The sequence below is a fragment of the Anser cygnoides genome, chromosome 22, assembly GCF_040182565.1.
Source record: "Anser cygnoides isolate HZ-2024a breed goose chromosome 22, Taihu_goose_T2T_genome, whole genome shotgun sequence".
Classification (NCBI taxonomy): Eukaryota; Metazoa; Chordata; class Aves; order Anseriformes; family Anatidae; genus Anser; species Anser cygnoides.
The window spans coordinates 2,636,870-2,664,166 of NC_089894.1; the positions used below are offsets into that span (position 1 = coordinate 2,636,870).

The 27,297-nt window shown below is 45.6% G+C and overlaps 1 protein-coding gene and 1 long non-coding RNA gene across 3 annotated transcripts in view; both read left to right on the forward strand.

The window, feature by feature from the left end:
* Positions 1–27,297, forward strand: part of ASIC2 (acid sensing ion channel subunit 2) — a 506,967-nt gene that overhangs the window by 349,386 nt on the left and 130,284 nt on the right. The gene's annotated exons all lie outside the window — the stretch shown is intronic.
* LOC106046897 (uncharacterized) lies at positions 1,021–25,664 on the forward strand. Its single transcript, XR_001213505.3, has 3 exons — positions 1,021–1,885; positions 23,790–23,865; positions 25,458–25,664. It is a non-coding gene; the product is annotated as an uncharacterized lncRNA (long non-coding RNA).

Sequence of the window (27,297 nt, forward strand, 5' to 3'; positions counted from 1 at the left end):
TGCAGAGCTTGCTGAGCTGTCACCCTTCCAACCTTTGATGTAGTCAGAGCTGTAGGCACCTTTTGCTTTAGATGCCAGGGGAAAGAAGCTGGCAGATGTGCAAGCAGGAAGACACAACTGTGTTTCTCCAGCTCAAGACAGATCATTGCCGTATGTCATATAAAGCAATCCTTCTGTCCCCGTGCTGCTCCAGGAGGCATGAGCATCTCAGAGAGCTGCAGAAAGAGGAGAAGCTTAAGCATCTTGGTATCTAGAACCAGTCTTTGAAGATTCCCCATTTCTAATCATGAGCTGATCTGGCATCCAGGTGACAGCATGAAGTAGGCACTTTGTGGTTTGTTCTTCTTTATTGAGTTTCAGCTGTCCTAGTGGGAGTTGGAGGAGGTCAGCTATAGCAGGCAGTGGGGAGAAATATTACTGCAGCTGGGAAATGAATGATTTAGCTGCTCTTCTGTGGATGCCTGCCCACCAGCAGTGCCCTGTGCAAATGCCACATGGCAGTTGTTTTCTCCTGCCAGGAGAGAAATGTTCCGCTGGAAACTCACGCTGCTCTTTTGCATAAGCAGAGGTTTAATTTCAAGCCATTAATCCGTGTGATCTGCACCAAGGCTGCAGGCAATGTGTTCCAGTTGGATAAAATCCTCTTTCATGTGTCAGAGCTGGGCTGGGGGTGTGCTGCCAGCACCATTGGATCTGCAACCTTGCCCTGACAGCTCGCTCCTCCCTCCCCACCCCTGGTGCCCAGCCCAGCCCTGCCTCTTCCACGCTTCCCCTCCAGGAGCCAGCAGTTCATTTGCCCAGAGGAGTGGAGCAAACATAAGGTGATTTTTTTTTCCTTGCAGAAAGAACATGTTTTCCTTTCTTGCCTCTGGTATCCCCTGAACGAAGGCTTTGGGCCAGCTCTTCAAAGTCACTGTGGAGCCAGAACATCTTTGAAAGTCTGTTTTTTAACATTTGGAAAGGGAAATATGTCCTCCAGAAACAGCTCAAAAGGCAAATAAGAAGACCCAGGGCAGTGCCCCTAGCAGATACCAGAGTGGGTGCCAACCTCACTCCTTTGCTCTTTATTGCAGCTGAAGTGCTTGGGCAGCATCTCTCGCATGGGCTTGAGACTGCCATGGAAGTGAATCCCCTTTCCAGCCTCTGCTTCGTGCTTATCGTCACCTCTGCAGCCTGGTACCCAGCCCCTTCCACTCGTGGGACCTGTTCAGCTGCAGTTGTCCTCTCCTGCCACAGAATACTCTGCTAGAAATACAAACCACTGTTCATTAGCAGAGGTTTTGTTTCAAGCATCCCCGCAGGCTCTGCATGTTCCCAGGACCCGAAACAATGACCTCCAGAGGGCCCTTCCAACCTAAACCATTCTGCAATCCCGTGAAAATTCACCCTTAGCAGCTCCATGTGGGGCAATGGTAGGCTCTGTGCTGAAGAATTTATCTAAATGGTTAATGCAGAGAAATGGTGCTTTGGCTGGGATGGGGAATTTCCTTGTACTTGGGGGCCTGCAGAGAAAAGGAGGGTGATGTAGAGAAGCATTTACGCAGACCTGTGAACTGATCTGTGGAAACGCCTTAATTTTGCAACTGCAAGACCCAAAAGACAAGTTTCTTCCATGGTGGTGCAACGGGAAGCCCTGCCCAACCCAAGTGCCTTCTCGGAGAGGTAACTAACTCATGTGCTACAGATCTGCCTCCTCCTCTGCCAGACAGAGCCAGCACCTGAGCCACAGCCCATGATTGCCCCCCAGCTGCAGTCCCTCCCTATTTAACGGGACCCAAAGCAGCCCAGGGCTGTTTGTCAGCAATGCAATGCAAGGTGCTGCCTCTCCAGCTCCTGACTCATCCTCTAAGATTCACGTTGTAAGACTGCCCTCTCTTTAACACAGGTAAATTACTCTTTTCTTCTTTTATTTGCATAATGATGGCTTTGGGGTTTATCTTGTTTGTAAGGGAGCAGGAGGGTAACCTGCTTCCTACTTAGTGATAACTCCAGAGTAGTCATTAGAGGTGCAGTAATAGAAAAGAACTGAACTTAAAATTTTGCTAGTTCCTTCCTAAAAGCCTTCTAGTACGTTTTAATAGGGGCAAAAGACCCAATAAAAGAAAATAAGGCTGCAGAAGAGCATTTCTGACCTTGAGATATTTGCAGTACTACTCTCTGGTCTATCAGCTGCATAACTTTATTGGAGGATTGGCTGGGCCAGCGCATGGGTTTTTCCATGAGCTAATGCTGATGAGCATTTATTTCTAATTCAAGATTTATCACTAAATCAACCTCTGGAAGGTGACTGTTTGAGCAAGGACTTTTGCCAAGCACCTGTAATCCATCCCAGCTGGCTTTCTAGGGATTCTCTGATCTAGGGTAACCCTAGAGATGGAAAAAGAGTTTTGTGACTGCAACCAGTATGGCTGTGGGAACCAGCCTTTCCATCCCAGTATAAGCACACAGGAGAGCTGCCCTCAGCTGTGCTGGGATGGGGTTGTAGATATGGCTTACAGCCCTGCTGCCAGAGCTGGGCATGGCTCCTGCAGCTCATCTGCAGGGTCACTAGGGCTGTGCCCCTGCTGAGAGCTGAGCAACATTTACCATTGAGCAATCTAAGAGAGCCAACAGCTCTACCAACAATCAGTGGTAGCCCTTTGCTTGTGCTGCAGGAAGAATAAAGTCTCTCAGGACCAGACACTTGAGTCACTAGGATGGATTTGTAACTTGCTTCAGCTGCAAAAGCAGCTGTCAGAGCCCCCAGCTTGTTTGGTTTTGGGTGCTTGGCTGTCAGCAGAGAGCAGGGCTGCTCTCTGGCTTTTGTTTGCTCCTGTCCTGGTTCAGTGGAAGCTTTTGTGCATTTAAGCTGACCACCCTTTATAGAAGGCTCTTCTCATGCTGCTTGGAGCCTCCAGAATATCAGCTTACAGCTGGTGTCAGAAAGCAGAGGGGACCTGTGTCACCTGAAGGCTTTCTGCAGGAACATTGACCTTTCTTTTTTTCTTCTTTCTTCCTTGTTTATCCTTCGTTTATTGCCCATTGCACTGGGGATTTTTTTTTTGTATTCACTGTTCAAACTGAAATGCTTTCATTGACTGTTCTTTGTGCTGTGTTATCAAAAACAGTAGGCTCCAAAGCTTGACGTGCTATCAATTGCTTTGTGAGCTTGGATGCAAACTGGCTCGGGTAACCTGTGTTGTAGCTGTCTGGCAGGAACAGCACTGAGAAAGGCTGGAGACAGAATGAGGCTAAACTGAAGGACGCTGATTCCTTCCCTTGCAAGGAAGAAGCCGCCTGTCCCTCAGCAGAAGGGATTTGTGAATGTTTATGTTTGATCCAGTGGTGCAGCTCTCTGCTTGTATGGATGGGCAGCAGGCTGTGGGCAGAGCCCAACAGCCTTGGGGCACTCCACAGCTGTCCCAGCAAGGGCTGGAAAGGCAGCCCTTGGGAGGAGGGAGACCTGTTCACCTGTCAAAGAAGGTTGCTGTGAAATGTGGTGCCGCTGGCTGGACAAAGCAAACCACTGGGGACTAAAAATAAAAAGCAGGTTGTTCTTTATTTGCAGCTGCTGTTCGAATTACTGCTGCAGTTAACGACAAGGCTAAATGATGGTCATTGTGTGTTTTATGATTGCCGATAATTCCTCTTTCATGCCATAGAAACTGTACGGCATGATGGATCATGAAATCATTTTTAATGTGCTTTATACACTAAAGAAGGGCTTTCAAAACCGACTTAATGACAGCTACTCATATTTGCTTTCCTTTGGTGATTGGAGGTTATTAGCTAATTAGTATCTCATTGTCATTCTGAACTGCCTTCTTTTTTGATTTCAGAGGTTGGGGGCCAAACCTGGAGATGTGATAATGTGCGTGGCATGTAGAAAGCATTGTTTCCTTTTGTGAAATAACATCAAATGTCAGCTGGGTCAGGGTTTTCTAGGCAGGCTTCCCCTGTGAGTGCATGGCTGTTTCAGGCATCACTTATGCAGCAGGTAGCGATCCTGGTACAGTCCTGTTGGTACCAAAGTGATAAATAATACAGCTGTGTCCACAGCATCAAAGGCACTGGATTCCTTTTCATATTCCCCAGGAGGCTGAGACTGTCATAAATGTGGAGCTTACTACAAAAAAAAAAAAGCGTCTTCTCTGACAAAATATTTAAAACCACAACAGTGGGGTGGTTTCTGCTATGGCCACAAGGATGTAAGAGTGGCACAGGGAAAGAAGAGAAAAGGGGTTGCTGGCCACTAGGAGGCACAGCTGAGAGACCGTACTCTGGAAGGAGTCAGCACATCAGTGGCAACGGGCGGGACAACCTAAGTGAGGGCTTTCAGCTGGTACAGGATGGCCATATCTTGCAATCTAAGCTTTTGCTAGAACCGGGTCTTGAGGGTGGGGTTGTGTTTGAGTAGTGGGGCGCTTGGGCTGGGGAAGGGAGTAAGACCAAGATGCCACCAGCATTTTTTTAGAATTTGGTTTCTGCACAGGCGAAGTCTAGTCTCTTCAACCTAGGGAATAAACTGTAGGACCAGCTATGCAGTCTCAGGATTCTGTCTCCAGCACTGGCCACCAGCAGGGTAAAATCCTTTTCCTGGTTATCCCCTGCCTGCTCCAAGCAGTCAGTGGTTTAGGAGCTGTGAACCAGCACAATCAATTTTCCCAAAAGTCCTGGAGTTTCTGAAATCGCTGAAGGCTTTGAACCCAAAATCACAGACAGTTTTAATGGACCCAAAACTATATTTGTTCAAGATGAGCGTACTCCAAAGCAAATTTGCCCAAGACTCAGTTGGTGTTAGTGAAGCTGTCAGCAAGGCTGTTATCAATCTCAGTCCCAGCAGCTGAGAAGAATTCTTAAGCACAAATGCATGTGGGGAAAAAAGAAAAAAGTGTATTTAACATTTATATTTTCTCTTCATTACAGCAAATGCCTTTTATGTCCAGTGGATGAAATATATAGCACCAGTCAAAATTCTGTTTTGAGTTACATCCATTATGAACTCAGCCCCATTTCTGTTTAGTAAATCATTTCCAAGACAATCCTGATGGCTATGCATATGATTCATAAATCTTAGCTGAATAGCTTTCCAGATAGTCAGCTTTTGCAAGAAACTTCATCTTCGTATTTACAGATTGGTGGACTGAATATTGGAAAACATTCCCAAACCTGAATGATATGGGAGGCTGTACTGAAGATCCAGGGTGACTGTTAGCCTGGATTCAGTGCGTGAATCCATGACCATTTGCTGGTCCATAGCACTGTACTTGAATAGGTTGTGAAGAAAACATTTTCTGCCTTCTAGTGATATTGAGCATGTTGGGTGAATTCTTTTTGCTTGTGCATCACCAGATGGATCTGAATCCTAAGAGAGCAGATGGAGGTGCAACTGGTGCTGGAGTGCTTTGGAGGGTATTGACAAGGATTTCATAGGGTCATCCCCCAAAGACACTTCAGTTGTGTGATGTTCAATTTGAATTTTTAATCATCAATGATTGAGATCTTTGTGAATTAGCCATAAAGGTGCCTTCCCCTGTGGTTTAGTAAAGCATCAGATTTGGAACAATGTGGCTGGTTGGTTTATGTCCAGTGTTACCATATGTTTTTATTAGACTAAGGTGTAAATAGGTGGAGAATGCAAGAAATTATCAATTTTGGTCTGAATGAAATTGAACTGCATGGAAAAGTTAGTTGCTACAACTTTTTTTGAGGGGGGAGTCAGGAGGCTTGAGAGCTATCAGCTTCTTAGTTTGATTTCTCACCAGGGTATTAGGAAGAGTGACACATCTGATGGAAGAGAATGGAAAAAAACTTTTGGTTTTCATTTTTCTGAGGGTGTAAGGATTGCTTGTAAAAGAAAAGGCAGAGAAGAGATGAATCAAAGGCGAGTGACTACAGTAGGCTGAAGTCAGCTCACAGCAAATATCTTAGTGGGGTTTCCCAGCACATTCCAGGTGTGTTCAGAACGGACAGCCCTGCTTCATGGGCACTGCCCCTGCACTTACCTCGTGTAGCTTTGAGCTGGGACTTGGGCAAAGGACTGCAGCGAGTCCCTTAATGCTTCAAGGAAGGAGCAGCCCAGAGACAGCTCTGAGCTCCCTGGCCTCCTGCTACAACCCTAAACTAAGGAGAAGGAAACGTCAGATAAACAAATAATTGGAAGAAGGTTCAGTGCCGTGGCAGAGATGGAATGCGAAGTGGCTCATGTGATGCGATCAGAGTGTGAGCTGACTGTGCAGGTGACTGCAGGCTAAATGCATGAGAAAGGGGCTGGGATGTGTTTTTCAGATTAAACTAAAACAGGGCCATCTGGCTTAGGAGATGGGGAACAAGTAGAGGTGAGGGAATTACCAATTTTTTGGTTCACTGGTTCTTCTGGATGGAAAAGAAAAAGTCGTTTCAGGTTGAATGAAGTGTTGCATTTCTCCTGAAATGAAAACATTTCATTTGAGTGGCCAACGGGTATTTTGTTTCAAAATAAATAAGTGATTTTGAAACCAGATTTTTTCACGTGCTGAAGCTGAAAAGGGACTTGAGGTTAGTGGGAATGACTGAGAGGCTCCTGGAAGTGCAACAGTCCCTACCAAAGGGTGTTCATGACCCTGCAGCCCACCTGCCTGACGTCACCAGCAGGTGGTCTTCCTCACCTGGAAATGAGGAAGGTCAGTTCCCAAGTCTTCAGGTGCCCTTCCCACAGGGACACAGTGTGAATATTCCCAATGTGGCAAAATGGAGCTTCTCATGAATGTCTGGAACAGGTCACATGCTCTGCACCGATTTCAGAGACTTTTTCACCAAGTTCCTTTATAGCTAAATCTGGGTGATGTTAATTTGCAGTGGGCAGATGCTGGGGCCACATTTATGTTCCACAGTTCTTTGCCTGCCTCAGCTTCCCCCAACAGTGGTCCAAGCTGATTTCAGCTACTTCAGGGGTCACAGACGGATGGAGACCTCTGGTCACTTCATTTATTTCTGCTGCATATCAAGCACCATCTCTCCTGCATGCTGTCTACAAAGACTGTTTATTAAAGATGTTGTGACCAGTTTACTGAGCTTTCAATTAAGCTGTCTTGTTGAAACAGAACTGTCTCTTGGGAAGCAAATGCATATTTTATGGTCATTTAATTTTTGCTTAGGATTTGAAAATTTACTTCTGGCATACTTAGTATTATTAACAAGATTTGTGGATTCTTGCCCAGTTGTGGCAATTACAAGGCATAAATCATTAAGCTTAATGAGGGTGGGAAGCAAACCATGAGGTTGAATTCTTCTATAGAGTTTGGTCTTGCCTCTATGATTTTTTTTTGTACAAATACAAAAATAGGTTAGGTTGGGCTGGAGCTGACAGACACCTATGGGAGTGGGCATATTTGTGGGCACACAGACTCTCAGCACCCAGGGGAGGATAGGGTTGTTTAAAAAGATGAAATTTAGCTTAATGTTCTTCTTTCTGGACTTTTTCCCCACTGTGATTATTGACACGTAGTCTACCCCAAAGTCTTGTGCCCACCAAAGCCTCCCAGCATGGAGCTAGTTCTCACAGGTCAATTCTATAGTTATAAAATCAACTCTCCCACCCAACTACCCTTCTGTCCGTCATGCCCTACAGATACCCATCACTGAGCTCAGCATGACCCCAGGGGCACAGTAAAGTTACCTCGAGCAGTTTGGCTTTAGGAAATAGCTGTTCCACCCAACCTTGAATTTAAAGTTGAGTCGCTTCTAAGGTCAACCATCTGGTGTTAACGTGTTGGAAGGGCTGATAGCTGTACTGTGAAGAGCAAAATGCACCCGTGCTGGAAGCAGCCTCAGTCAGGACTTTAACTAAAATCACTCCTGGAAAACCAGAGAGGCTAGGCTGAATTCCTTTGCAAGGGGCAGCAAGACTGTTCTTCACTTAGAACTCATCTTCCTTCCTGATTCCTCATTTTTTTTAAAAAATATTTTCTACTTTCTTTTTGTTGTATTTTTCCTCCCTGGGAACCTTTAAGCAGCTGAGGAACTGGCTAGAAGTTTCCTGGCAGCTCAGAGCTACAAGCAGATAGCTGTAGCCAGCTGCTCCAGGACTCTGATATCATAGCTGCCATGGGCAACTGGAGAGTATCTCAACGTGATGCTGGCATGTAGGAGGCAGTTGTGATGGCCTGTCTGGTGTCATTGTCACACTGTGAATGTTCTTTGCAGGGGGCCTCAGGACTCTTCTGGCAAGTAAAAATGTTCAGCCTGAAAATTACCTGTAAGTGTCACAGGTAGGAGAGCCACTAGAAGGGCTCTGACAAGTAAAAGGTTCTTCCACGGCAGTAATTTTGGCATGACAAAGGCTAAACTCTGGTCAAGACATTGCTAGGCAAAGGATCTGCGTAAGATGCAGTGAAAAATTACTGGATGTGTTGATAGAGAAGTGCAGGACTACATTTCCTTACATGTGGTCCATGGTCATTTCATGCTAACCTCGTCTTCAAGCTCAGGGTAGCCGATTCATATTCTTCTTGAGCCCTTTTTCACAGTACTAAAAAGCAAAATAGCCCTCCTTTTGCAGGAGGGCTTGGAGATTTGCTTATTTAAAGACTATAAAGAGATGTGAGAGCTTTTGGTGAAAAACACATTAGAAAGGGAAAACACAATTATTGATATTGTCCTGTGTCCTGCTACAATTAGCGCTTTAAGATTACTTTGTGCTTCCGCCATCTCAGACCTAAAAATTGTCATTACATTTTCTTCCAGATAACACGAGTGAGATTCAAATGTTCCTGAACATAAAAGGTGTCATCAACCCCTCATGCAGTCCTACTGCCTAGGAGCCTGCTATGTGGATTTGAGTTATTTTATCAGATTATTGGAAGCAAAATTGGCAAATCCAGGCTACCAGTAGCACAAAGATTTTCTTTGCCTAGTAGGATGAAGTGTCCAGCTCCTTGGCGAGAACACTCTCCACTTGACAGGATGTTGCCAGGGAGGTGCATTGCTGGGATGGCTTGTGCCGAGCTACCTGCGGATCCCAAGAACGGACCACCTCACTGCAGACATGCCCTCACCTGGGAGTGTGCAGGTGGAGAAGGGGGGAGATCTGTGAGCAGAAGACAGCGGTCTTTGTGATTGCAACTGGAAAAGTGTTGCATCTTTCTTTGTATTTGTTTATTTTAGGTTCTCTGATAAGCAGAAATAGGAAAAAAAAGCTTCTTTAGGGGGTGCTTAGAAGCACCTGGAGGCTTTGTCTGAGGCAGGATGTGCCAAAAATCCCATATGAGTACTAAATGCTCTTCCACTTGGCCTGAGCTGAAGCATCTCAGGGCTGCTGCTGCCTGATGCTGGCTCAGCCAAGTGGCTCTGCCTTTCCCCACTGCTCTGGCCAGCGTGGGCATTACCCTGCAGGCATCAGGCAAAACTTCTGGGCCAGCAAGCATGGCGTCCCACATGCTCCGGGCACCAGGCACTCTTTGAGAAGGAAGGAATGGCCAGTTAAATTATACAAGTTGGGAACCAAAGATCCTTCCTTGTTGGCTTCGTAAGTGGTAAAATATTTCACCAGACAAGTGACATTTGACATTTCCAAATTGAAATCATTTTGATACTCTGTTCCACAAAATATAAAACACTGCAATTTCAATTCCCCATTGCACTATTTGGGACAAAGTCCAATACTGAAATGTCTAGTTTCATCCCAAGGTGCAAATGCACAAGAGCTCAGCTCCTGTATTGAAGTTTTTGGTTTTATATTTCACATCCATCAAGTGAGAACAGAGCATGGCCTATGAGCAACTCTGACACTGCTGCAGAGGGACAAAGCAGCAATTCTTGTGACAAGCAGAAGATTAAATCGCTGAGAACAGCAGCATATGAGAAGTACAAGTATCCAAACTGTTCACTTCAGTGATTCTGCTCCAGGAAGAAGTGTCCTCAATGGCTACATACACTCTAGTGATCTCTGCTAATCAAAATGTTTCTTGCATTTTAGATACCCTTTAAGTGTGTGATGAGGGTTTCAGAAATCAGGACCCTATGACAGTGTAGAAATGAGACACAGCACTAACCAGCTTCTTGCAGAAAGCCTGGACTGGCAGGAAAATCTTCAGGAAGAATGCAAGAGGAGAATACAGGTTCTCTATCTTAACAGCAAATAAGGGGTTGCATTTACATATGTAGGTGGGTGTCCCAGCAGAGCAAGATCTCACTCCCTCCAATCATTTAACACACAAAATTTACTAGAACCCATAATTGCTTCCCTGAAGGAACTCCTTCCTGGACACTGGCTGAGGCAGGACTTTTTTTTTTTCTGAAGTTGTTATTCAGTTGTGTAATAATCATAGAATAGCTCAGGTTGGAAGGGGCCTTAAAGACCACCCAGTTCCAACCCCCTGCCATAGGCAGGGACACCACCCACTAGATCAGGTTGCCCAGGGCCTTGTCCAGCCTGGCTTTGAACGCTTCCAGGGATGGGGCATCCACAACCTCTCTGGGCAACCTGTTCCAGTGCCTCACCACCCTCTGAGTAAAGAATTTCCTCCTAACCTCTAACCTAAATCTCCCCTCTTTTAGTTTAAAGCCATTCTCCCTTTTCCTACAGCCATCTGCTCGAGCAACAAGTCACTCTCCATCTTTTTTTTATAAACCCCATTTAAGTATTGAAAGGCTGCAGTGAGGTCTCTTCTCCAGGTCAAACACCCCTAGCTCTCTATCTTCATAGGAGAGGTGCTCCAGCCCCTGAGCATCCTTGTGGCCTCCTCTGGACTTGCTCCAACAGCCCCACATCCTTCTTGTGCTGGGGGGCCCCAGACCTGGATGCAGGACTCCAGGTGGGGCCTCACAGGGGCAGAGGAGAGGGGCACAATCCCCTCCCTCCCCTGCTGCCCACTCCTTTGGTGTGGCCCAGGATGCAGACACCCTTCTGGGCTGTAAGCACGCACCGCTGGCTCATGTTGAGCTTTTCATCCACCAGAACCCTCAAGTCCTTCTCTGCAGGGTTGCTCTCAATAAGTTTTTCTCCCAGTTGGTGGTCTTGCCTGGGATTGCCCTGAGCTAGGTGCAGCACCTTGCACTTGGACTCACTGAACCTCATTAAGCTCACGTATTACTGCTTCTGCAGCTTGTCCAGGTTCATTTGGATAGCATCCCTTCCTTCTTGTGAATCAGCTGCATAATAGGTATGGACATGGAGGCAACACTGAAACTGTCCTGACTCCATGCAGGAAGCTCCCAATTTCTGGACCTTGCTGGGGGTTCTTCTGCATTTTGTGAGCTGAGTACTCTTGTGGTGTTAGGTGTGAGTACTGTTGTTAAATATTGATGCAGTGCATTGTGTGAGCATGGAGCAGGTTAATGTGATTTACACCACAGCTGCACAAAAACGGGCATCCAGATAAGTGGGATGAAGGTGGTGTTCTGCATGGTGTAGATGAATGAGTGGCTTGAGAAGGAATGGGAAGCAGCTCTTTGACTTGGCCTCATCCCCACAGCTGGATGTACCCAAAGCTGCAGTTTTCCCCTAACTGCTGAGTTTGGTGTGTCCAGAATGTCCAAAATTGCTTTCCTTGCTGGGGGTCTGCATTCAAAATGGATGCAGCCTAGTCATGTGGCTACGCCAGTCCTTCACATGTATTTGATAATCACCGCTACAAAATGCGGCTGGCCCATCGCTGCTCTTCAGCAAATTCCTGTGCTAAAAGACCAGTGCTGGCTTTGAGCTGGCAATCATAACCCTGCTGTGGCTGAGCAGGCAGCAAGGGGCTGGAGAATGGGAGGGCCAGAATGATGGGCAGGTTCTGCTGAGCTTCACAGCAATCAGCGGAAGTGTTCATTTCCATTGTCTTTTACATAGCCCACATTAAGGAAATTACTGCTAATTTCCAGCTGCTGGCTAACAGTTATGAATTCTGCAGGGACTTTGTATTGCCAGTGCTTGGACAGGCAGCTGATGACAAGTGGCTGCTGCGTCCTGGTGAGACTCAGACCTGGCTGCCCAAAGGCAGAGAGATGCCACAAAGGCCAGCTGCTCGGGGATGCCTGCATTAATGCCCTCAGTGAGAGCATCTGCAGGGTACAAACAGCTGCAGGGGACCTGCAGAAATGGGAGATTTGAAACCAAAATGGGGGCATCAGGGGAAGTCTCCGTGAGACAAAGCACTCAGTGCAGGACAAAGCCAAGGCAGTTTCATTTCATAAAAGCGGGCAACAAAACAACCCAAGAATAATATCCAGATTTAGAAAAACTGCAAAACAAAGACCATTTTCAGAAAATGCCCATTTTGAAAATAGCTTTGTAGTAGGATTGCTCTAAACAGTTCATTTTTATAAAACCTAAAAATTGCCTGCTGATGCTGATATTTACTGTTAATCGTTCTTTTACTGGTACATATTTGTAAAATGGTTTAGCAAAATAAGAGTATTTCAAATTGAGAAATTGAAATGTTCCATTATGATACTGTCATAATGTTTCGACATCATTGAAGTGCTTTGCCTTCCTCTCTTAGAAAACCCCAACATTTAGTATGTAACGATGCCTTTTCTCCAAAGCATTTCAGTGAAATTCATTTTTCAATAGATAAACAGTCAGCCTGTGTATTTCTTGCCTAATTCCAGTATTTGGCTAATTGTGGGGATGGGTTTATCACAAGCACCATAGAGGTGACATCTCTGCCCCAGCGTCTGTCCCTCCAAGATGCCGCTTTTGTTGCTTGCTGGGGCAGCAGCCACACAACCTCGTGCTCCAGATGTGCCCAGCCTGGGTACACAGGGACGGTCTTGGCTCTGTCGCCTGGAAGGATGTTAGCATCCAAGGGATTTGGAAGTGTTTCTAGAACAGATCACTCAAATATTTTGCTTAATATTTTCACCCTCTTCAGGATGTCCTTAAGTGCCAGTCCAGAAAGTAACTCTTTCTGGAGCTGTTGAGTGTCCACTGACTTCAGCAGTAGATCTTGCATGTTCCCAACTTGCCAAGCTCAAGCTGTAAAAATCCCGGAGGGGATCTTAGTGTTGCACTAACCTGGATTCCTTCCATCCAGCAGGAAAAGCTCACAGACTGAAGGTATCTCTGAGGAGGGTGGGCAGGAGCCTGGGGGCTTGAAAAATATTGAAATCAGGTGGGAAAATGGATCTTGTTAATGTGGTGAAGTGCAGACTAGTCTTTTGATGTCCTTTCCATTACCAACATTTATGTTTTGAACTATCAAAGCTTTGCACCTGAATTTGTCCACACTGGATGGTTGCACAGGAGCTGGAGCACTGAGCTCCTTGCTGCCACGTGTCCGCAAACCTCCTCTGCTCCTGTGCAACAGGGTGCTCTGGGGTCCTTTCCCAAGGGTATTGGCATTGAGGCTTCTGAAGTAGTCATGGAAGGACCTCGAGGTGACCTTACCTGAGAACAGGGGAACTTTTCACTTGTCTCCTTCCGTGTCCTTAAGCTTATAGAAAGGCACAGGTTCGAAGCACGGTCTGGTACCGGAGGGCTTTGAATAAGTGGAATTGGCGGAGAGAGAAGGGACATGGTAAAACACATGTAGAAGCACAAATGAAGACTTCAGTGCAGGCATATTGGAAAGCCAACTTCAGGACATGGTGATGAAGTGTCTTTCACAAGTAGTCTGCTCCAGCAAAGCTTAAATCAAGCAGTTCTGAAGTTCATGCTGAGAGACCCTGAGCTTCATTTGTCAGGAAATCTAACACTTCTAAGGGCATTTGACTTGAAAAATGGGAACACTTGCTGTGATTCAAGCTTGGTGTGACATGGTGGCTGAGTTTTTTTCCATTTCTGAGGCATTCCGTGCTTTGGAGAAAGCACACCTGCTTCAGAAGGTTTTCCCTGTTCCCAGAAAAGCGGGGCTGGGTTAGTTTGCAGACAGTGAGTAGTTGCCTGCAGAGTTTTTTTGAAGAGTAGGGCGTGGTTTCTCTTTCTGCAGTTGTTGCAGGTGAAATTAAGCAAAGGATCATTTAGGGTAACAGAGACAGATATTTCTAGCTTCCATTTCAGTATGCAGATGGACAAGGCCTCTAGTTTATCCTTAACTGAGCTATTGACACGAGGAATGGGGCTGTTAATTAAGAATTAAGCGTGCTCCCTACCTTCAAGGGAGTCTGTGATAGATCCCCCTTTTTATAATCTCATTCACTGCAATGTTCTATTCAATCCTTTTCCCTGCATCTCAATTGAGATTTTGATGACTCATAAAATTAATCCTCTCTGAGCAGCAAGTCTCTTCCCTTCCAAGCTTTAATGCGAGGAGCTGTTTGCTGGAGCCGCATGCCCTCGGTGCTCCTCGGGCACAGCACGGGTGGCCCCCGTGCTTGTTCTCTGAGCTGTCTGGTGGGATGGAAGGAAAGGGTGAGGAATGGGTCACTGTCACCAAGGATGGCCCTGTGAGCTCCTGAGTGGCCCCTGGAGTTTCAGTCACATTTGGAAGAAATCTCGATTCCCTCTCAGCCAAAGGGGGGGTGAAGAAACACTGGAACAACCCCAGCTTCATCACTTGAAGAAACATCCAAAAAGACACTTAAAGCCACTCTGAACGTGAGATTAAAAACATGAGGTGAGACATGTACAGCTAAAAATCCATGTGTTTTTAACAGAGCTGAGAAGTTCTCAGGCCAGGGTTGGATTCTGCACCCTCACCAGCAGAAGGGCCCTGGGGGGCTGCTGTAAGTGGATGTGCTGACACACATTGCACTGAAGGACTGAGAAAGGAGAATTAGTCTCCAAATCCTTTTTTTTTAAAGTTAATTTTAATTTCTCTCTGTGGAATTCAGTGACAGCTACATCTAAGAAACTTTCAGGAATAACTGCACAAACAGCTTTTGAGCCCCATGAATGTCTGAAGCAATTTCCAAGGAGGTTATTTTGGCCTTTTTTTAAGGCAGCATCAGCTTCTCTAGGTAGAAGCAGCCTGAACATGAAAGCATCATTCTGACCTTTTGCAAACAAGCAGGCAAGAAGGGAGAAAAAAATTCTCATTAAAAATAATATATCATTTTTGAAAGTGGTAATTAGGTGAGTTAGCAGCAGCCGCTTGTGTTGATCGTTCAGAGACAAGTGCTTTGTTACTGGGTGGGAATGATTACTGTCGTATGCTGGGGACGGACTTGGTTGGTGGGTTTTGTTGTTTGCTTTAAATCAGTTCTCAATTTTGAAGTCTTTTCAAGTGTTATGCAAGCAAAGGGTTTTATAACATTATTCATTATATAGATAGCTGTGTAATAGGAAAAGTTTTGTTTTAGATACAGGCACATCCACACATTTTATTTAATTAGGATTTACTTTGGCAAAGTACCAACTTGTGTTTATTTTTAAACTTGTTTTCTTCCTTTAATTCATTGTCTTCCATCCTTCTATAAAAACAATTCATTGTTTTGTTGGGAATATCTGTTCTAAGGAGCCCCCGGAGACTGACTACCGTTTTATCATCACTTTGGTATCAGAGTCATTTCATTCCTTCCATGGAACTATCTTTGAGCCAAGTAAGCTGAGGCAGAATTTGACGCCTTTGCAAAGACCTGCTTTCTGCAAAATTGGCTTTTATTCTAAAAGCAGTTGCTTTCAGACAGGTCCTGAACCAGGGTCAGGAATACCCCTGAGCACCCATGCCCAGCAAGAATGGGTTTTCCAGCCCTTCGCATCCTAATGTCCCCGCTGTTGTTCCTCCACGTGCCTGCCATAGATGAGTTTACCAAAGCTAGTCCCAGAAACCATCTCTCATGTGACTATCTGAGGTTGGTTTCTTTCAGCTAAAACTTCCTCCTCATTCTAACGAAGCTCTCCTCAAGTAGCGTCCAGTGTAGCTCGTGGTATGGTGCTCACCATCAGTAATTCTCCAGCCAGAGAAATGTTGCTTTGCCGTGAGCCTTGCTGGTGAATGGTCATCCACTCAGATATGAGACATCCGTTTCATTGATGTCTTGAACTGGTTGTGAAAAACCCCGTCTAATTAGCACCACGTTTGCTAGTAAACCACTTGCTTCAAAGGCGCTATAGCTCATCTCTCTCCTGCGGTGGCATTTCGTCTGCCTTTTGCTCTTCCATTTGAGGCTTTGAGGTTGTTAGAAAGCCCCAAGAAGTTCTTGTGGCTGATTGACTTTGTGAGCTAAATCTCTGCTGCACCTGTGCCTGAAATATGGGGAATTAGACCTGGGGATGCTGATAGGCCCTTCCACTGCTTTGGCTCTGAAAAATGGGGCTAATGCCTCTTCTGCCTCCTGAACTAGCTGAGCTGCTCTTTCCTTGTGCTCCTGAAGCACAGCATGCAGTGTAGGTAACTGGTACGGTAGACGAAGTCTAGAGGCAGTAATGTTTCATTGACTAACCCAAAATGGTAAAGCATATGCAAGGAGAAATAAACAAAACCACAATCTGCTCTTATAAAAATATATTTAAATAGTATGTGCACAACAGACTGGGTTCCCCTCAGGGCGTTTCCAACGTTTCTGAGGGTTTGAATGGGTAACAGCTCTGAAATATGACATGTTCAGCCCTGAAAAGCTCAGAGTTGTAGTAATTACTAACTCTTTTCTTTAAGTAGGGTTATATTGGTATTGGATTATATTTTAGAATATTTTTAAATGGCAGTAGGCACAATGACAGCTTCAGCTGCTTATTTTTAGGGGAGGTGAGATCTTAAAGGAGGCTATAAGAGAAGCGATGCTGGTATTTGCCGTGTCAGTGTTGCAGCAGGTGGTTGATAACCTCTGCATAAAATCAAACTGTTTGGGCAATCCCTTTTCCTTTGGGTTTACATGATATTATGCCAGGGCAACAGAAATGATTAGAATTAACCTCTGAAATATCCCTGCAATAATACCGTTTACAATACCAGTGAGGCTCTGGGTAACTTGGTGTTTACAGACCTAGGTACCACATTAAGTGGTGATTAACTTGGGCGGGGGGGGGGGGGGAAGAAAGGAGGAAGAAAAAAAAGTCTGCTTGAGGTACGTGTTCAGTTATGACTAAATTACAATACCAATTTTTTAATAAATATGCAAAATGTGTGTGCTGCAAGGAGGGAAAAGACTGCTAATTCCAGCAGCTCTAACTAGGGATAATGCATTAATGTTAAGAAAAGAAGCATCTACACTGAGCACCAGGGAGAATTGCTTGACAGTGAACTATATTTCCATAAATTAATTTCTCATGGGAAACCATAAAAACTCCATTACTTCAGTTTCTGAAAATGAACTGAGGCCAAGCATGCTGCCCTGTGCTGAGCACACTTCTGACTTCTGCAGCCCCAGCCCTGGTCACTGCTGCTTGGGGGGGGATTTTGGCAATATTTGCTTCATTGGGAAATGGTGATCTGCCAAAGGCAGAGCTCTGTCTTTCTTTTTCCTTTCAACTGGAAATCTGTTAGTTTTGTTGTTTTTTTTAAAAAAAAAAAAAGTGCTCAAGTCCTGCATGTGACTTGGTGAGAAAATCTCAAAGCAGAAATTCTGTGTTTAGATCTTACACTGGAAATATGCAATTCAACCCTTGGCATGGTCTCACTTGGAGTAGCAGTCTGAATTCAGGATTTTTTGTTACCACTACTAGGAAAAAAACAATTCTGAATTATTTAGATGCTGCTTAAAATGTTTCTTTTCTCAATTAAACCAAAGCCTACAGTGTCTAGGCATTAAGGGTGGTATAGAAGTTTGCTCTCAGCCTTTGATGAAGCTCTTCAGCTCTTGTCTCTTAAAACCCACTAATTCTGCTGATGCTGATGGACGTTTATCATCTCAATAGATGATATTCCTAATATAGCAGAGCGTATGCTGTGCTGGGAAATTGTCCTCTTGGAAAATGATGATTAATGCAGCCAGAGCCTCCTCCCATTAGGATACCTCAGAAGTGTTTCTGTGTGCTGAGCGTCCCTTGGCTACTGATGGGACCCAAATGGGGATCCTGCAGAGTTATGGCTGTCCACGTTAGCCATGGGCTGTGATTTCACACCTCTCAGCCCTTGCTTAGTTGCAGCGGGATGGTGAAAGACAGGCTCTGCTTTCCACTTGGCTCCAGGTGACAGCTTGCATGTGCAAACACCCCAGGTAGGACGCTGACAGAGGTTTGCTCTGTGGCAGGAAGGAGTCATTGCAATGCCCCAGCCCCCTGCTGTGTTACAACCCTGGCTGTGGTCCCTTTGTTCGGCTGTATCCTGGTTTTCTGCTAGTAGTGCTCCTGGCAACACAGAATAATAGGCAAACAGCATGAAAAGTTAAATAAGATACCTTCCAATGCAAAAGTCACTATGTTGAAAAATGTCTAATTCCCAACCCTTTTTACATGCATTCTGACAGTTTTAAGGAGCTACTGCCTATTTCCAAAGGAGCTGTTGCCTTTCAGTGACTTTGAGTATTCACCCCATAAATGAGAATTTAGGATCACTGGCTTGGCCATATGGTAAATGCCTGCCATGTTGCCCAGCTGGGGTTATCAACCCACAGCCAGGCTACGGTCTGTGCGGGACTGATGTGCAGAGAGGCTGGAGATGGCCACCAGATACAAACCAGAGCTGCTCACTTTTTCAGGTGCTTCCTCCCCTCATTAAAGAGAGAAGATGAGTTTCATTAGCAAAGAAAACAAGAAAAAGTGGTGGTTGAAGAAGGAAGGCAGTGGTGTGGCTTGTGGGCTCTCCCCAGGTTCTGCTTGCCTACCTTGGGTTTTTCCCTCTTGGTCTTTCTCTTAGAGGCAGAACAGAGAATACATGAAAAGATGGATTAAACAATTCCCATTTCTGTGCCCTTTTCTCATTTTGTAAGTTGAAGCTCCTGTCAAGGTAAAGAGGGAATGAATATGAGGAACTCACTTTTCCATAGCAGAGATGTAATTCTTGTTTCCTATTCCCCTGCTGCCTAGTGCAGCATGAAGCTGCTCGGGGTGTTAATGTGCTTTGAAATGCTCCCGAAAGCCTGGATGACCAGAGAGGACAGGGAGGGAGCTTCAGTTATACCTGGTGGAAATTGCAGTCATTTGAGTCTTATTTTTTTTCCCGTCAAGATAATTGCAAGGCACTGACTCATTGAGGAGCTGTGAGGAGATGAGATGGAAATCCACAGCTGAGTCTTCTCAGACCTGCCCTGGTCTCTACCTTTGGAACTCTGGGCTGCCAGCAGGGGCCCAAGCCAGCAGCAGCCTGCAGGATGTTGTAGTGGATTTTGCTGAGATCTTTGCAGCTTCCACCAAGAAGTTCAGCAACAGCATCCATCCTGAACCTTGCAGGGCACCCCACTCATCATCCTGCTCTGCAGGTCATGCAGGCTGAGCTGGCTGGGGCTTGAGGCACATATCAAGCTTTTTCCTACCCTTCATATTTCCTTTCTGATGTCTTGTGGGAGAGCAAGAGGTGACCAGATGTGCAAGGGGGGGATGTGCCACTTCCATCCCAGCTCAAGTGACACACATGCCAGGGAAGAAGGAGCAAAACCAGACCAGAGCCCAGGGAAGCATCTGCTGCTGGAGGAAACCTGGTTGAAGGTGATGCCAGGATGGGTGCCAGGCAAAGGAGGATTGCTTTGGAGGGTGCTCATGGGGAAGACATGGGCAGAACAGATGGTGGCAAGCTGAGAGCAGGAAGCATGGAGGAGGGAAAGAACCTTATGGCAGATGTGGGTGAGCTGGGAAAGAAGTGGCATTGTTTTCAGCTCTTTATAGCTGCCCAGAAACTATGAAATACATGCAGCATTGAGTTTTGTTTCTTAGGACTGGATTGTGTTGTGGCAAGTTTTGTTCCACCTTAAATCCCTGCTTCCTAGAGTCATGTGAATATGTGGATGTTTCAGGCAATCACATTCAGTGAGCTTCTAGTGATCTGCTACAAATTTCATAGCAGATTTATTTACTATCTTGTGTTTACTAGAGCACTGGGTGATCTCCAGCTAGATGTTTTCTGGACGGGAAGTCCTGCCTGTAGAAGTCTGGAGTGTTGAGTTTTTGGATCACCAGAGATAAAACTTCTCGTCTCCAAACAGCCAAAGCATCACATGGCATGCTCTGGAGGAAGGGGAGGGCCATTAGATTTTCAGTTTGTCCTCTTTCAGGTTCCCACTCTCTGAAAGGGAAATGCAAATGTCAACTTCTCATCCTGACAGCGGAGAGGAGAATAAACCGTAGTGTGAACCAGTCTCCTGGGGAGAGATGATCGCATCCTGCCTGTCGCAGCAGCTGGCTTGCAAGGAGAGGAGAAAAAAACAAGCACACCTGTAGGAATCTGAACCAGAACTCACATGGGAGAAAGCTGTTACTGCACGCACACGGACAGCAGGCTGAATGCTGTGCAAGAGCCGGGGCTCCCAGTAACTTGGAGATGAATGCTGTTCCCAGGATTAAATGTGACTTGAGTCCTCTCTCCTTTCTTTGTTCTTGGACTGTCTCAAAGCAGCCCTGCCTCCGGTGAGGGCTTTGACTGCTCGGTGCCCTGGTGTCTGGGATAAACCTCCTTTGGTGCTTAGTGGTCACCAAACTGCCCTGGAGAAGTGGGCACTGAGTGGCTCAGAGGCCTTTCAGCTTGTGCTGCTATGTTTTTGCTTAGATCATTATTCAAACATTAATCTGTCCCAGGAGTCTGCAACCAGCTTAGATTTACCCCGTTTTCCATTGTTTGGAACAACAACTGTTTGGGATGAAGCTGAAGAAAGGATTTGTGCAGCAGTTGGCCCCGGATGGGTTGGGTACACTTGCAGCGTTACTGCTGGGCTGAGCAGCTGCAGGGACGAGGCAGCTTTGAACTGCATTTTGCTTCCAATTTCCACTGAAGGAGTGATTGATACATGGATTAGAGAGATTACCCTGGTCTGTCTCCTCTGATCTGAGGCTTTCTGAAATTCAGTGGAGAGGAAAGAACTCCCAGCCCCAAGAGTCTTTTTAAAGAAATGCTAAATCACTTAGCACTGAGTAATGGCTTGATTTAAGCACAGGTTAATTACAGGACTTCATCTTTCTTGTAGTTGTCTTTTGCCTGGCACTTGCATGGTATCTTTTACAATGAGATCTTAGTCTATGACGGGGCTCCAGTAGGCTATAAAAAAAAATGCCATCACCTGTGGCTATTAAAAACAAGACTGATTGTATTGGAAGCAATGCTTCCAACTTCAAGAGCAGCTGCTAAGGCATCCTCCAACTACAAGGAAAGTTTACAAACTTTGGTACAAGGAAAAGCTTGTGTCATGTTTTCTGCCAAGCAGGCTGGCAACAGCTGCAGAATACTTTTTCCCCAATTCCATTGCAACTTTTTGTAGAGCTTCAAATGTGGATGCAGCACCAAGCAATCCCATGTGCCGATTCTGTGCTCCTCCAAAATGTTCTACAGCAACCATGTATCTACAAAGCAAAGACTAAACCATGTTTATATTGCATATTGTCAACTCATTCAGTTTAAGGGGAACAGACCATTAGGTACATGCTGGCAAGCTGATTTCTAAGATAATTGCAGAATTATTAAAGTGTTTGTTTTCCTCACTGCTGCGCTTATTAGAGCTATGCTATTACTGTCTACACACAGCAACATTTTTCCCCAAAATGTTTGTTCCAAAATCCTTTTCCTAGCTTGTGGTGGCTAACACAGACTGTGTGCACACCATGGTGTGAAGGCCAGCTTCACAAACGGGCAATGAGTGCTGGGATTTGTGCAGGTAAAGTAAAGATGATTTATGGGCATGGAGAGCATCCTGGGGGTGTTCCAACTTTTGCAGGAAAACTCACTTGTGGACTATAGATTAAAGGTTGTGCTTAGAACAACCTTAGAAATGTCTGTACGCTTCCAATTCTTCTGGGGGTTGTGGTTGATAGCAAGCTGAATATGAGCCAGCAGTGTGCCCTGGCAGCCAGGAGGGCCAACCGTATCATGGGGTGCATCAAGCACGGCGTCACTAGTTTGTCGAGGAAGTGACTGTCCCACTCTACTCTGCGCTGGTGCAGCCTCACCTCGAGCACTGTGTGCAGTTCTGGGCACCACAGTACAAGAAGGGTGTGAAATTGTTGGAGAGTGTCCAGAGGAAGGCTACAAAGATGGTGAAGGGCCTAGAGGGGAAGACACGTGAGGAGCGGCTGAGGTCACTTGGCCTGTTCAGCCTGGAAAAGAGGAGGCTGAGGGGAGAGCTCATCACGGCCTACAGCTTTCTCATGAGGGTGAGTGGAGGGGCAGGCGCCGATCTGTTCTCCTTAGTCATCAGTGATTGGACCCGAGGGAATGGCATCAAGCTGTGACAGGAGAGGTTTAGGCTAGACATCAGGAAGAGGTTCTTCACTGAGAGGGTGGTTGCACACTGGAACAGGCTCCCTAGTGAAGTAGTCACTGCACCAAGCCTGTCGGAGTTTAAGAAGCGTTTGGACTGTGCTCTTAGTCACATGGTCTGAATTTTTGGGTAGACCTGCATGGTGCCAGGAGTTGGGCTCGATGATTTTTGTGGGTCCCTTCTAATTCGGGATATTCTACGATTCTATGAAATCTTGTTAAAAGGGCATCCGTGTAGTCAGTTATCTGCTCTGATATCTTTGAATGCTAAAGGTAAGCACAGTACTGTTCACGCCTATATTTTCAAAGCTTCTAATTATACAGCATGGACAAAAAGCAATGCAATTCAATGTGGGGAACACTCACTGCATTAACAAACTGGCTAGATGGGCGCTAGAACAATGTGATGCAGAAGGCAATGTCTCAGAAATGCCTGAGGAGGATGTGAAAATGGGACAAAGCCACTTCTACGAGATGTATCTGCTTTTCTCAGCAGTGCCCAAGCCACAGCGAACCCACAATGAAAGGAAGGGTCGTAATGCTGAACAAGAGAGAAGAAATGTGTTTAACAGCCCAGTCTAATGGGTTTCAGTCGTGCATGAGAGATAGATTTGGGAATCTTGTCCTGCTGCCACACGGTTTTCCCAGCCGTAGACTTTTGCTGGCACAAAAGGGATTTGCTGCCATATAGTCTGGGAATCTGGGGGAGCACATGGTGTATTTGTCAAGGTGCTTGTGGACTGGCCCAGCCCCATGTCTTCCCCAGCAGTTCCTCAGGGCTGCTGCTTGAGGTTAGCCCTGGCCCAGGTTCTGGCTCTGGGCTGTATCTGCACAGTGTGGGAAATGCTGAGGGTCACCCTGCATGGGCTGGGTGCTGGAATGGGGGAGATAATCTGAAACATGACCTGTTCTGCACGAGCAAGGTAAATACAGTAGTAGTAAGACACGTGCAAAGATAGGAGCTGCTTGTTTTCCTTGGGAAGCTTCTGGCAGGATGCAGGAGAGGTCAATTTGTGGGGCAGAGGCTTAGCCAGACTGTCCAGTCCCTTCAGGGAGTGCTGAACTGGGGACAGGAGGTGACAAATGGCACAGTGAGGGGATGGGTGGGCTCAGAAGCTGGAGAACCCTCTGGGAGCATGCTGTTGTACCCCAAATTCAGCTTCCGGTGAGGACTGGCACTAAGCAAAGCATTGCTCAGGCCACTTTGTAGTTAATTTGATGTGACTTGATGCCACCAGTCTCCTTGCTGGCTCTTAGCAGCTTCTCTGTCTTTCTGGAAGAAACTTTTTGATGGTGACTGTGTCAGGGGCATCCAATTGGGAACACCACCCTCCCCAAATGAAAGCCACATGGGAGATGTAAGGCAAGGTGTGGCGGTCGACTTCCTGGTGGCACCCGCAGCAGCAAACGTTTTGAGTAAAGTAGCAGTCAATGAGCTAGAGCAGAGTGCCCCCAAAAGGCACCCTAGGCTCCATAAAGAAAATAGCTATGAAATTTGCTTCAGTTTTTGTAGTTGTTCCTATATTACATTTCCAAAGCTACTCTGGTGGCTGAGGGGCAGCTGCCACTTCAGACATGCAGTGCTTGCTCTTGCAGAAATCAGTGTTTTATTCTTTTGCCTCGTAGCTGTTTTTCTTCAACTGCAACAAAAGCTGCTGAGGCTCTGAAGATGCCTGGTCTATGTTAAACCTAGGAAAAAAACGTGAGTTTTTCTTCAAATTTGTTGCAAAAAGTATAATTCAATGAACCTGGGGCAAAGTATCCAAACCTAGAGCATTACAGACTGAGGATAAGGTAATTTCCTTCAAAAAGGGGTGATGCTGCCTGACTGGGACTGGTGTCTGAACAGCACACGTTCCCCTTGCCATCCCTTGGGCATGTTGTCCGTCTGTCCTCCTCTTGGCTACATCCCTCTGCAGTGCAGTGACTCAGTTTCCCCAATGTGCTGGGAAACATTGCCATTAGACAGAACTGAAAAATAGACTTCACAAGTGTTTGGGGTTTGTGAGCTTAAATGCTCTCTGCAGGATAAATGCATTCTTCACTAGCAAGACTGTCATGCTGTAAAGTCCTTCTTGAGGGGAGAGGAATTTAATCCTGATAGTTATTCTCACAAAGCAAACAAAATGCAGATTTTCAACTGACTAAAATCCAAAGGTGTTTGAATTGTGTCTCAATGTATACAAAGCCAAGTATGCTTCCTGTGGGAAACGAGCACCAAGCTGTGTCTGTAAAGAATAAATGAGAGTTTTTATTCTTTGCAATATTGCAGGAGCTTGCATAGGAGGAGGGGGAATTCCCTTTGGGGACAAAATGAGAGAAGTAACAAAAAGCACTTGCAGAGTTGTTTGGATTCCTGCATGCCAAAATCCCTCTGTGAAGCTGAGCAATTTGACCCTGATCACAAAACACTCTTCCTGCAAACCCACAGCAGCTATATTAAAGCCAGAGCATCATCAGCATCCACCACATCTCCAAAGGAAGGGACAGCCTGCTGAGGGGCAATAAATCCCCTGAGCGTTTTAGTCACCTCAAAGCTCTGAGTAGCTTTTCCCTTTTTTCCTCCTCACTGGCTGCTGCTCAGCTGGGGGAGATTCATCTTGGTTAGGCTGAGCTGTAAAATCTAATGAGAGTCCTCTGAGCATGCACGATGGTGATCATGCACAAATACAGGCATCCAAATATGTCTGTGTGTATATACACTTAAGTACATACAAAAGTGTATAAATATATATATATATAAAATAGCAAGATAAGCCCCAACTTGGAAAAACGGTGAACAGATTTAAGTTTCTTTGTCTTTGTTACCGCACAATCTATCTTTATCCCTAATGGCAGCAAGTGGGGAAGGAATATGGCTTCTGTACCACCACAGGAGAGAAAAAAATGCATGTGTCTAATCAAGCAGGTCTTTTGTCCCTTTGCAAAAATGTGCTTCGCGCACCAGGTATAAGATTATTTACCATCATTGTCTTGTTGAGGAAAGAAAATGACAAAGGCAAAGCCCTACATAAGGCAAAGCCCATCATTACTGAATACAAAACAAAGCCTGAATACTGGAAATAGGATTCTTATTTGCAGCTTTTGAGATTTATTTTTTTAACCTCTGAAGCAGCACAGTCTGCTACGTGTTCCACTATTTGTGAGCGTGTGTTTGTGTCATATGCTGTGCAGGCAACATTTAACGCTAATGAGAAACAAAGAAATCCTGCAATCCCAAACAGTAGAAAGCAAGCTCAATTAGATGTCTGTCTGGCCACGGGAAACAGATTTTATTTTCTTTGTACTGAATAGGAACAAGAGCCTTTGTCCTGTCTATACAACGTGGATGTGGAAGGCAATCTGTTTCCTGGCCAGGAAGAATTGTGCTATAATCTGCTATTATCCAGGAACATCACTCTTCAACAGTAAAGTTATTGATAATAAAATCCACCTTTCTCTAGCATTGTTCCTTGTATTCATACATCATTTTGTTATTTTTGTTTTTGTTGTTAGGAGTATGTTATGGCAGGTCCGTTTGTTTTTGTGCTGGTAGGTGTCCCTTCTTTTCTGAGGAGAAAGCTGTATCCTCAAAAACTTAGTCCTTTCCAAAAGGAGACTGAATTGGGGTGGTTTGGACCTGCCTATTGGACAGGTCAGGATGGAGGAGACATGGGGACAGGACACAGGACCCCTCCAGGTTGGCTTCATACATCCAGGACACAAGGTCACTTGCTCAAACTGAGCTGGCAACGTGGTGGGGAAAAGAAAGGAAATGAGGTAATGACAAAAGGAGATTCAGGACAGCCCTTTCAGGCTGATCTCTAGTGCATTTGGAGGAAGGCAGGAAAATGTATTCAGATGAGAAACTATTAGAGGAACAAGATGAGAGCCTGGTGCGTGAGGAGGAGCTGGGACTGCACAAGCAGGAGCTGGAGAGGTCACAGCAGGACCATGTGTAGTTGCAATGTCTATAAAAAGATTCATAATTTGTTTCCTCTTAAAGCATGGAGTTCTTCATGCTATAGCCTAGATAACTATATAGGGAACAAACCAGAGCTCTTTACCTTTGGCATAAAATGACCTCCCCATATTGACAAGACAGGAATTCAGACCAAGAGAAAAACAGCAATCAATCACCTGTAGCACCCAGCAATAAAGAGGAGCAGGTGGGACAAGCCAAAATAATTACTCTGGAATGAGGAAGAGGCCTGGATATTGAAGAACAAGACTGAGAGAGAACTTGCTCTGCTGTCAGCTGGGCTGAACTCTAGGGAAAGCAAAGGGGCCGTGATGATCTGGCTTGCCATGATGGTCTGGCTTTACTCATCAGCCAAGTCATGCCTGTGGAGGAAATGCAGGCTCAGTGGTGGCTCCAGGAAAAAAGCTTAGGTTCTCCTTTTGCCTCGAGACTTTCTAGTGAATGAAGAAAGAGCAAGTGCAGTGGTGCAGAGAAATGAATTGCTCTGCTGCTGGTGGTAGAGAACTTGAAGGTCTTATGGTGGACCTCAGCTCATGGCCTGCTTTGAAGAAGGGCTGGCAGATGATGTCTGGAGTTTATAGCAGGCTGTCTGGGTTAGAGAGGATAAAGATGGTAGACAGTGTGCTCCATAAATGTTTATTAGCACAGCAAAATGCAGAATTCTTGAAATATTCCCCTTTAGAAGCAGGTCTTTTCCAACCTTGAATGCCTAGGTTTTCTAGGGAAGATGCTGTTGTCATCATGAGAATTTTGCCAATGCATCATTTATTGTTGAAAACAAACACAAATTGATTTAAAAAAAAATAAATCTTGAACCAATACACTCATTGGGCTGTACTTAGAAAACAAATACCATATGCCCTCTGCTTTTTCCCACTGAACTGGGAAGAGAGGTGGCTGGAGCAAGATGAAGGGGAGGAGAGAGATGCCACATCCTCTTTCTCTGGCTCTCTCCCTAATTATCACATGAGAAAAGGGTTGGTGTGATGTACACACACACACAGTTGTTTGCATACTCCTTCCCCTGGCAAGCAGGCTTTCACTGACGTGATTTCACAAATGAGCCCAAGAGCTTGGATGTGACCTGGACTGGCAAGATGGGGCGTAATCATTAAACCTTAGGGAAGCTGAATGGGACCAAGGGGTGAAGCAGAAGCTTTTCCAGCCTGCAGA